This window comes from Colossoma macropomum, unplaced genomic scaffold (assembly GCF_904425465.1).
Source record: "Colossoma macropomum unplaced genomic scaffold, Colossoma_macropomum, whole genome shotgun sequence".
Taxonomy (NCBI): Eukaryota; Metazoa; Chordata; class Actinopteri; order Characiformes; family Serrasalmidae; genus Colossoma; species Colossoma macropomum.
In genome coordinates, this window is record NW_023494796.1 from 11,716,349 (window position 1) to 11,727,167 (window position 10,819).

General features: G+C 38.1%; 2 long non-coding RNA genes across 2 annotated transcripts; both read right to left on the reverse strand.

Annotated features, from left to right (window-relative positions):
* Window positions 1–1,195: 1,195 nt before the first annotated feature.
* Window positions 1,196–2,630, reverse strand: LOC118816925. Its single transcript, XR_005007917.1, has 3 exons — window positions 2,547–2,630; window positions 1,935–2,002; window positions 1,196–1,347 (listed from the first exon to the last, which is right to left on the reverse strand). It is a non-coding gene; the product is annotated as an uncharacterized LOC118816925 (long non-coding RNA).
* Window positions 2,631–8,250: 5,620 nt separating this feature from the next.
* On the reverse strand, window positions 8,251–10,375 carry LOC118816926. Its single transcript, XR_005007918.1, has 3 exons — window positions 10,267–10,375; window positions 9,928–10,074; window positions 8,251–8,289 (listed from the first exon to the last, which is right to left on the reverse strand). It is a non-coding gene; the product is annotated as an uncharacterized LOC118816926 (long non-coding RNA).
* Between the last annotated feature and the right edge of the window lie 444 nt (window positions 10,376–10,819).

The following is a 10,819-nucleotide window of genomic DNA, read 5'->3' on the forward strand; positions in this document are numbered from 1 at the left end:
AACTGAAAGGGAAAAATACACACTAGATGTTAGACAAGACCATTTTTTACACCAAAGTTATAAAGTCAACTGCAAATTACTGAGTCAGTTCCTGTCCGTGGTGCTGAAACACTGCTGTCTGTGATGTGAAGCTGTAGGAGTCTTAGTATAAATGGTGGTAAATCCTCTGCTCTCAATTTAGCCAGAGGAATTTCTGATTTAATGATTATTTTTTAGCCATAAATCAGGTCACTGTCAGCAGAAGAGGTTTAACCATGTCTTCTAAAATTCCTCATCAGAATGTGTGACCTACTAATCCAGTGACCCAAGACATCCTTTCTGTAACAGCAAACCACAGCTGAGTTTAAGCTGTAGGTTATGGAAACATCAGCGAAACTGAAAGGTTTACAGATAATAATCCCTAACTATTTTAATAATAGTCATTTATTAATATTTAATTTTTCTGTTGGTGCTTAGAAATAATGCTCCATAAGCTCATTCCAATTTGCACTACTGTTTATATTTGCACTATTTATACCAACAGACCTTAATCTGAATGTGCCTTATGTCACTTTAGTGTTAATTTCAGGACCTCCTTATATTTATATTATTTATATTATTATTTTTTTTTATTATTATTCTATTTTTCTACAATTAGTGTTTATTTTGTTTACAATTAGTGTTTAGTTTACACCATGGGGTCTGAGAGTAACGCTATTTCAATATTCTGTATGTCCATATTGTAGTATTGACAATAAAAGCTGACTTGACTTGACTTTACTTGACTTGATAATCCCAGGAAAATAAATGTAGAAAAAAAAGGAAAATATGGGATATACAATAGCAGTTACTGTAATGAGGTTTATAGAGTTTATCATATTATGAAGTGTACATAGACCCCCCCCAACATACACACACACACACACACACACACACACATGCATATTAGTATACTATGAGCAATTTAAACATTTTGGTCAAGAAGTTTGCTACTGTGCATTAAAAAATAAACAGAAAACAGATATGAAAATATATTGACATAACAACTGTGATATGTCAATCTCGACACTTTTTACCTAAACATAAGTACATTTCAGTATTTACTTTGGTTCAAAGAAACTGAGTTTTGTTTCATATAAACCAAATACCTATGGAAAAAATCTGTTCCGTCCCATCAGCAAATCAATTTTAAGATGAGGTAACAAGGTCCCAGGATGCTTTTTGTGTGACTGTATATTATATTTGATCCGTTTTAACCTCAGAATATGTACTGAAATCAAAGCTCTCTACTCTCTTCTTCTTCTTCAGATGTTTCTGTCCACTGTTCAGGACATCCAGTGATGCATAACATACTTCATCTCCTTCTACCTACAATGAATTAAAAAAAAAAAAAAGGCATGTTTTATTGTGTTAAATTGATATAGAATGGATTAATAAAAAGTATACAATGTGTCAATTTTCAATTCACTTCAAAATTCAATTACAATTTACTTCTACAGGGTTTTGTACAACATACATTTCCACAAAGCAGCTTTAAAACAACATCCAAGCTCCTAATGAATAAGCAGAGGGTGACAGTTTCAAGCAAAACCTTGTCCCCCTGTCCCCTCTGAACCACTGAGAGGAACCAAGACTCATACATACAGTCCCTCTTTAATACAGTCTTCCATTTTAAGTAATTGTCTGGCTGAACTGATAAGCTTATCTGTGTATCATCAGCACAAAAATAAAACCCAGCATTATGTAGACTGAAAACAATAGGGGCCCTAAAACGACACAATAATCCACACTTTAGGCTCTGAAGCAGTGTAAGATGTGTTTTTTCCTCATGATGGTAAAGTATATATGTCTATGTGAAAATGGGCAACCACACATTTCCATAACAGTCCATATCAAAGCTGTTTATGTGTGATTGTGTATGAATATTCACATTGTGTATTAGTATTTTCCAGTACCTCATCATTTGTTCTGCTTTTCTGACTCTGTATTTTGTTCCTCCATTCCTGACCGGATTCTGCTTCTGCTATAGATGAAAAGATGACATATTCTTATGAAGTTATTATAACCACGCTAGACTCAATATCTAAAATCTAAAGGAGCTCCAGTTAGCGACGTTAACTCAGAATCTCCTGCTGTAAAGTAAAGAAGTCAGATGTCAGACATCATTTCTTGGCTGATCGACTGCATCTCGGCTATGTGATCAATTATGTTAGTTTGATTTTTTGCTTTTTCCTTTATTTCTTTAATATTCCTTTAAACTTTTAGACTTAGACATCCTAAGGTTTGTAATTCAGTAATAACATGGAAAATAATGCAAACTGGATGTGTTACTATTAAGTTAGAGGAGGAATGCAAATCTGGAACTGTTATTGATTCAATGAAGTTAAAGACATAAAGGTTACAATAGAAATCTTAATCACATACAAAACTTGTACACTAAGTGGTTAAACTGTAATTGACCATGAGAGAGGTCAAAGAAATATTGTGCAAGAGTGCAGTGAATTTAAGAAAGGTTTATTGTAGAAACAATCTCAGTAAGAATTGTTCAGGATAATCAGAGAAAGTACCTTTAGTTTTGTTGATGCAGATGCAGTACACACAGGTGGAGGAGATGACTGAGGAGAGGAGAACACACACAGGACACACACTGACCAGCAGCTTCCAGCAGACACTACAGTCTGACAAAGGGGTGGTTTGGGCAAAAGGGACTAAAATAAGTGAGAAAGTGGAAATTAATCAAAGCAGGAGAACGTTTGTTGACTGATTAGATAGAACTCAAGCCAGCTCATGAACCATTTCACATTCATGTTAAATAAAAAAAAAATCCCCATGTAACAAGAAACAATACATCAGAAAGAGTCATCTTACCGAGGAGAGAGAGTCGAGTGGTTCTGTTTCCATAATGATAAACATCTTCATAGAGTATAAATCCAGTTTTATCTTTGGTGACCTTCTTCTCATGTACAGCGCAGTAGTACAGACCCAGATCTGATTCAGAGACGTTCTCACCAGCAGATCATGAGCTTGGTTGGAGGAATTCAACACAGCAGAGTAACGTGGAAGATCACCACGCATCAAAAGTTTTATCGATATAAGGAGACGAGGTTGATGCTCATGTGAGCAGTTTCTGTACCAAACTGTATTAAATCACTCTTCCAAACACAGTCGCTGTAGAGAGTGACGTCGTCTCCTGGTCTGACTCTCATCTCCACTTCTGCTCCAGAGATCCTGGAGAACAAAACACCTGAAACACACAAAAAACACAAAAAGATGATCTCACATAACTTTACAGTACAGTCTTATTTAGAAAGGCTGTGGTGTGAAGAGTTGCTTCATATATAAAAGCAAATCAGTCCCAAATAACAAGATATGCTGTAAGATGAAAATGAAAAGATGTAAAAGTTACTTACAGATGAGAACAACGAGAGTGACTCTTGATCTGTCCATCTCAGAGACTGGTACTGGGGGGGGCTGATGACAGTGAGGGTCTTTGAAGCGGATGCCTGTGTTGAGATCTGATTGGTCCACGTCAGTGGAAATTTTCCGTTTACATTATCAGTATATCTGGGACGTATACGCAACCACATGCGAAAACAACACCAGCCAATCACAGGCTTCGTATTGGTCACCTTTCTTAGAAAAGCCTTTAATGCATTTGTGTCTGACATCTGATTGGTCCACGTGAATGGAATAGGTTTGGGGTGTGGGTTACGAGACGATGGGGGACTTTGGTAAACCAACTTCCTGTTTCCATTCAATCTGACTAAAGTTGGTTAGGTCAGCCTTTCTGGAGCACATAAACAGATTAACAGTGTTACGCTCAACCATAACAGGCGCTAAAAAGTGATTGAAGATTGTGTCAAACAGCACCATAAAAGTTTACTTTAAGATCAGCAACATATTACATTTGTCTAATAAGAGCTCACTTCAAAATACACAGTTACATCCAATCAAACACAGCACCACTGAAACAAACAAGGACCAAATTAAAGAGTTGTAATTTATCAGCAAAATGAAGAAACTGATTTGGTGGATCTTTCTGGAAACCAGTCATATACAGGTTCCAGGTCAGTCTAATTCTTTGCCCCAGGCCCAAAAGTGAGGACAGGCATGAAACATATATACAGCAGATCTTCTATCAGTCAGTAAAGGCAGTCAGAGTGCAGGGCCTCTTTGTGGGTTTCCTGTTCTAGTGTGACTGCATGTCTGAAGGAGGAGACTTACATAACAGTTTATCTGATAGACTAGCCAACCACATTTGTCTGGTCTAGTTTATTTTGTGTTCTTTGTGATTATGTTTTACGTTTCCCTGCAGCTGGGGAGTTTCACAGTCACAAGGCTGAGGACTCTGCTAGCAGAGAGACCTTCCTCCACAACTGAAGACTTTCCCCAGGCACGCTGGCATAGAGAGCTTTCCTTGCAGCTAAGGGGTAAAATTTCTGTGTGCATGTAAAAAACAATGCAAACTGGCTGAGTTTCTCTTAAATTGTAGGAAAAAAGTTGTAGGTGTCTGGACTGTTGGTGATTCCATTGAGTTTAAGAAGTTAAAGACATAGAGGTTACAGTGATGTTCAAAAATGTAATCTGATGTTAACAAATATTATACACATATAAGACTTGCACAATCAGTGTTGTTGACCATGAGAGAGGCCAAAGGTCTAAAATTATAGGAGAGTACAATGAGCAATAGATCAAACGTTGTCTTTGGTTAAGATATTTGAGTAAAAATGGTGAAGGAGAAAATTGTGTTAAATCCACCATATAACAGCAACAATTTTATGTATTAGATTTGCCAAATATGAGGTCCCACCAAACTTCACACACCTTACAAACTTTCATCAAATCAAATTCAGCACCACTGAAATAAGAGATGCATAAAAATCTGCCTGTACATTCTTATAACGTAGACTGAGTGGTTCTGACAGGTGAAAAGGTTTTTATATACAGGTCCTAGATAAGTACAGTACGTTAAGAGTGCTTGAAAGCTGGGCCTACTGATCAGTTATTAATGGCAGTCAGTGTGCAGGCCCTGACTTTGGGTTTCCTCTTGTATCCTTGTAGTCTAGTGAGGAGGGAAGATGTTTATTTGATCTGATATATTAACCTCCAAACTGTTTTTCACTGCCATGTTAACATCATCTTGAATCCTGAACATTTGGCCCACACCAGCCCTACACAACTAGCAAAAAGAGCTCTATATAGTACCATGAAACCATTGTATGATTATTGTAATAGTAGAACCCTTTTTAGGGCAATAAAGACGTTTCTAAATCACAATTTACAACAAGTTCTTCATAGAGAAGAACCATTTACCAATGCAGATATGTTTTGTTGTCACAGTTATATAATTACTGCTGATATAAAGAATCCTTGAGAGACCACTTTTGTGAACAGTGTTGCTTTGACCTGTTACCACAATGACTTGTGGAAGGCCCTTATTAAAGCTAACTCAAGCTGCCTCTAGCTGCTTATAGAATATTTGAAGGCTACAACAGAGCTTCTCTTCTTCCACACCCACACTTCTGCACTTCTTATCTCTAGTTCTATTTGTCCATCAGCTTCTATCCCAGTTCCTCCAGCCCTGAAGCTTTAGCCTCTTTGACTTTTGGTGACCCTGTCTTTCCAGCTATCGGTCCTTCAAAGTCAATAGTGTCCCAGAGGAAACTGTTCCAGGCTCCCATTCTGCTTACTGGATTTCTGGGAGGTGGTTTTCCATGAAATTCAATGATTACAGCTTCAGTTTTTTAAAACATAACCCAGACCACACTTGTGCAAACAGTGTCACCTTGAGCTCTCCTGTTCCCTTCTTTGGGCTTCTTCCTGTGCTTCCATGTAGAATGAACTTCTCTCATCTGTCCGCTGTGTCCTGTGCAGTCCCATCACTCTTAAATGCACACTTCCAAAATATTTTCCTGTTGACCCTGACCCTAATCTCCGCAACTGACCTGGTATCCAACCAGGAGCTCACACGTCATCCTACAGTGCTGTGAAAAAGTATTTGCCCCTCTTCCTCTATTTTTGTATTTTTCACTAAATGGTTTCAGATTCTCATACAGTATGATACTCATACTGGGCTGACTCCAGGGCTGCAGCACTCCCAGCCACCAGAGGGAGACAACGCACACCTCCAAGGTCCAATCAAGCCCAACGTCCTACACCTGGGCAGAGGGCTTTATAAGCACAGAGAAGAAGACACACATTGCTGTGTCTTTGTCTCATTGTGAGCCAACAGAGACGGCCGGTAATTTTGGTAAGATGGCTGAGAGTTTTGCACTCCCCCTCACCTTTTGAGTTTCTCCAGCCTCCTCTGGTTTCACTTTTGGTATGATATTCTCATTATGGAATGTTGTGTTAGCTTTATGGCAGATGTGACGGGACCCTTGTCAAACAAAATGTCCACTTTTGACTCACCAGTCCACAGAACGTTATTCCAAATGGCTTGGGGGTCATTAAGGTGTTCTGGCGTTTGAGACAAGCCTTTATGTTACTCTTGCTTAGTAGTGGTTTTTGCCTTGTGACTCACATGGATGTACTTTTTGCCCAGTCACTTTCTAATGGTGTAAACCCAAACACTAAACTCATCTGAGGCAAGTGAGACATGTAGTTCATAAGATATTTGTCTGGGTCACCACTCACTATCAATTATCTTTCAAGATTATCATAACATTCACATATTTTCTGTTCATTTGTAATCTATTTTTGTATATGTATTTGTTTGTGCTTGTGTTATGTCTTTTCAAGGGCTTGCTGAACATCTACCCATGTTCGTTAGTTCCAAGTTCCTAATCCAGCCCAGTCTCTTGTATGGCTTTTATAATATAGCTTCATTGGGTGTAGTTTGGCTGCCATTTTGTTTGGTTTTTGGGATTTGTCTTGTGTTACTGTCAGTCAGGGTGTTGGGGAAGCCATTGCATTTGTCTTTTAGTTTGTCTTCAAGTTAATGTGAGTTTTGTTAATCATTTTGGCAAATGGTTAACAATGTTACTGGTGATAGGACTTGTATATGATAGAATACACCCATTCTGCTAAGGCGTGACCCTAGACAAGATCATAATGGATCTAATTTAGAATGGAATCTCGTTTAACTAATTCTTCAGAGACAGACACTCGCACACTCAAAAAAGTGTGAAACAATTGGTACCCAGAGACATCATCACTAATATTCTTACTCTTATCTGTTAATGGCAACTAAATCACTGTTACACCCCATTATCCATTTCAAAAAAGTGAATATGGCTCAGGGTAAAAGGAAACATAACACAAATGATCAGGACAAGATGATGAAGCTTCAAGAAATGCCATTTATATTTTTTGTTTTTGTTTCTTTAGATCACAACAGAATAACAGCTTTAGAGTGGGCTTCCTGAGGTAACCCACAGAAAAAGGCACCCACCCCTACTCTTCATTAAGAGAAATGTACATACTGGCTTCAGGTTGCTCTTGTACAGGTCAACACCCACTTAGATAATGTAGACACTCTCAAAACAATTAACAGATAACCTAATAATATAAAGGTTAATAAAGGTTTATTGTATGAAAATATGCCAGCTAAAAAAATATGACAAAGTCTCTACATTAAGAAGCGGTGCTGGTGTGTTTAGTCTGATTTCAGAGATGTGTAACAAACTTCAGTGTGTAAGCAGAAATTTCTTTTCATAGTCCTCTCACACTGATGCTCCTCAGAACAGCCCACCTGATCAGAGAGAGAGAGAGAGAGAGAGAGAGAGAGAGAGAGAGAGACAGAGAGAGATTAGGGATTGCATAGTCTAGTCCAGTGTTTCTCAACACTGGTCCTGGAGGCCCACTGGCTCTGCACTTTTTAGTGTTTTTCTTGCTCCAAACACACCAGATCCAACTAATCAGCTCATTTACTGCCCATTATTGAGTTAAAGTTGGTGTGTTAAAGCAGGGAAAGCTCTAAAGGAGCAGTGCAGTGGGTCTCCAGGGTTGAAAAGTGCTGGTTTAGTCAAATATGTCCACTAGTAGGTGCTCTGGGCAGTCATGTACCTCTGTTGGCATAGAGTCCAAAACTAAAATACAACAAAAATTCTTCTGCAGTGTATATCCGCCTCAAATAGCAGCATCTTCCACTAGTCCCTACAAGCAAACCACTAAAAAAGCACTTTTTTATTATGGTAATGACAACAAGTCAATCAGCAGCTAATTCTTTAATGGTTTGTCAAGAACAACTAATGCACTACCAGTAACTATAACTGTCAATAACCACAGGATGAATTAATGATAATGAGGATGTTTCCACCTGAAATGCATTTTCAGTCAGTAGTTCTCTTCCCTCTTCATGTCCTGGAGCTAGAAAAAATCAGCATCAGTTTATCTAGTTTCAAAAGATGCTGCGAAGAGATGATCTTTCCTTGGAAATGCTGCTTCATCATGAGAATGTGATCCAAATAATTAAATTGTATGTGGCGCCCCCTCTGGTGGGAAGAGAGGATAATTTAATTTCAAATGCATTTGGTCTTATTTTAAGCAACTCATTGTTTATAGGCAAGTAACATTAGGAGTCTTTTCCAAGGTCTCTTATTGTGGTAGTGTGGTGTGGTTGCCCAGGCAGGAAATCGAGCCCCAGTCTGCAGTGTGGAGGACAGCAGTGTTGCCCAATATGCTACACCAACACCTGCAGTATCTTGAACAGGGTGGCTGGCCACACCTTAGCCTTGCGGGGCAACCATGAGACACTTTGGGTTAGATATGGGGTGGGGGGGGGTCTTATTAGTCTGAGAACAAACTGAGGGTGAAATTTCTAAACCAACCCAGCGCCCCTTAAAGGCAGAGATCAATGTATGTGGCACTGAGGCTCTTGTCAACATTATCTAACAGACAATAAGCCTGTTATTAGCACATGCATGTAAGTTAAGTTAGCATGGCTAAAAAAACGCCCCCCAAAAATGTGTCACGTGTGCAGAGACCACAATACATGCAGTAAAAATAAAGGTCTCACTTATATTGTGTCTCTAATTGTAATGTGCAGTTACACTTTAACAATGCATGCAACATTAATGTAAGTACTGGTGATGAATTCACTGATACAGATTGATTACAGTAGTACAGCTTATGTGAACAAAACTGTGTAAGTTTTTACTCATGTAATTGCAGAAGCACATCTCAGTAGTTGAAACAGCATATTGAAACAACCTACTAATTACTTAATAATTATCATATAATTATCTTAGGCAAAATAGGGTGAACTGCTGTTTTTTCCAACTATACATTTCTGACTGTAACAGGAGGGATGTAATTAGATGGACAGCAGATGGACATATATTAAAATACATGTGTAATTAACCCCTTTAAAGTTCCAGGTTGATTTCATATCAAGGCTTATTATTCAGTAACTATAGGGACTTCGGTGCAAACTAATGGAGCTGTTCTTAGGTTATAAGAGTGTGTAATAAAACTGGCTTGTTAAGGAGTTAAATAAGAAAAAAGTATACTGTTATAGCATCAAGATACACTTGTGTAATCACAAGAGGAAAATTTGAAGTTGACACACGTGTATTTACATAAGCTGTACTACTGTAATCTATGTGTGACAGTGAATTTTAGTAGTTACATGTAATTGCATGTATTATTAATGTGTAACTACAGAGTTATTAGAGGCAATTATATAAAGGACCAAATTTACCATATTTTTACATATTTTTATCTTGTTTTAAATAAAGACCTATTTAAAAGAAACAGCTATGTTAAAAAATATACTTTAGCCTAAGAAAACATCACTGGACTGGTAAGCAGTGGCTGTTTGTGGCCTCTAGCATTCACAGTTACAATAACACAGCCAGTGTAAATTTGATGAAGGATGAAATTGAGAGAGAAAGTATTGATGCAGCAGATGCCAAAGATGCACTGTTACACTGAATACATTTAGATCAAGTAATGTTATTCTTTAAGATATTTGAGTGAGAATAGAAGAGAAATAAAGGTGAGTACCTTTAGTTGTGTATCTGCAGGTGCAGTACACACAGGTGGAGAAGAGGAGAACACACACAGGACACACACTGACCAGCAGCTTCCAGCAGACACTACAGTCTGATACAGGAGGAGTGGAGGGGGTTTGGGGGAGATCAGTACAAGGAACTGAAAGTGGAGAGTACAACTTAGTTAAAGCAAGAGAACATAAAACAGTTTAACACAAATCTTCTCAACTGTTATACATTTATATTTAATTGTTTATATTATATTGCTACTTGTCACCACATATGAGAACATGAGACGGTATATTCTTACAGATTCCTGATCACATTACTAAGCCAGAATGAATAATCTTACCAAGTAGAGAGAGTCGAGTGATTCTTTTTCCATAGTGATAAATATCTTCAGAGTGTATAACTCCCTTTTTATCCTTGGTGATGTTTATCTCATACACAGCGCAGTAGTACAGACCCACATCTGATTCAGAGACGTTCTTCACCAGCAGATCATAAGCTTGGCTGGAGGGATTCCATACGGGTGTGTAACGTGGATGAGCACCACGTACCAAATCTCGAGTTGATATCATGAGAGGAGGTTGATGCTCACATGAGGAGTTTCTAAACCAAACTATTTTAAATGGAGCGTCTGAAAAACAGTCACTGTAGAGAGTGATGTCGTCTCCTGGTCTGACTCTCATCTCCACTTCTGCTCCAGAGATCCTGGAGAACAAAACACCTGCAAACACACCAAAGAAAGAACATAACTTTACACAAGTCTTATTTTGAAAGTCTTTAGTGTGATGAATTCCTTTATATATATATGAAAGTAAATCAACCACAAAAAGGAAGTGGTAAAGTTTACTTACAGACTAAAGTGATGAGAACAGCTCTTGATCTGTCCATTTCAGAGA